This window comes from Gavialis gangeticus, unplaced genomic scaffold (assembly GCF_001723915.1).
Source record: "Gavialis gangeticus isolate Ggan-Ray unplaced genomic scaffold, GavGan_comp1, whole genome shotgun sequence".
In the NCBI taxonomy this organism is placed as follows: domain Eukaryota; kingdom Metazoa; phylum Chordata; order Crocodylia; family Gavialidae; genus Gavialis; species Gavialis gangeticus.
The window spans coordinates 55346474-55347551 of NW_017729029.1; positions in this window are offsets into that span (position 1 = coordinate 55346474).

The following is a 1078-nucleotide window of genomic DNA, read 5'->3' on the forward strand; positions in this document are numbered from 1 at the left end:
CGGAGGGGCCGGGCCGGGCCAGGCCGGGCCCGGGTTGCGTGAGGCGAGCGCCGCGGGGGCCCCGCGCATCCCTGCTCTCCCCTCCTTCCCCCTGGCCGTCCTCTCCCTGAGCCCCGCCACCTCCTGGCGACGGGACAAGTCCTGCACGCCCCGAGTCCAAAGGGCCGCCATTCGGAGGGCGCCTCGAGCCGAAAAAGGCCGAGACCCTCCCGCTACAGGGCGGGAGCTTTGAAGTGGGGTTTCCTCGTCGACGCCAGATGCCACGGCTGTGCCGGCAGAAACACCGTTATCCCAGGACAAAATGGTCAGATGTCCCTGCGCGCTGGCCTGGGCTAAATCCTAAAAAAACCTGGTTCCCAGGGCGAGGCATAGGAGCAGGTTGTCACAGAGTGCGTGTGAAGGGGATCCAATGGAGGGCAGGATCGCAGGGTGGCAAGGGCGACGTGGGTCCGCACCCATCCCGGGACAGTTCAGTTCGGGGAGAAGCACGGGTGCGACTTGTCTAGAGCCAAGTGCAATGTCTGAGCCTTGCAGGACCCGAAGTAAAACTGGAAGAGGCCTCCTGGATGGTTGTGAGCTGCCTCCTTTTATCACAGGCAACATGCCAGACCCTCATCCCCTCCAGAAACTTGACAAACTCCATTTCGAAAGCTGCCACTACTCTGACTGGAAAACCGTCCCCAAACATCAATGCTCTGGTGACTAAAAGTTTTCTGGAGTAAATATACTCATGATCCTTTATACTCTTATATCCTTGGCACGGACAATGGCTTGCTGCGGAAATATTCCTGTCCATCCCCGCCCCGCATGTAAGCGGGTGCCGTTCCCCTAAATGATCTTTGTTTTCCGAGGCTAAACAAGCCTTGCTGCTTTAACCTGCTCACCAAAAAAAATCAGATCATGCAGCATCCTAGCTGCTGGTTCGTGCACCTGTTCCAGTTCCACCGTAGCTTTCTTGAACACGGGCAGCTGGAATGAGATGCGCTACTCTAACTGCAGTCTCCTCAGGGCCGCGTGCACTAGCATTAACGCTACTATAAAAAAACCCAGGGCTTTATTACATTAAAGAGTACACACA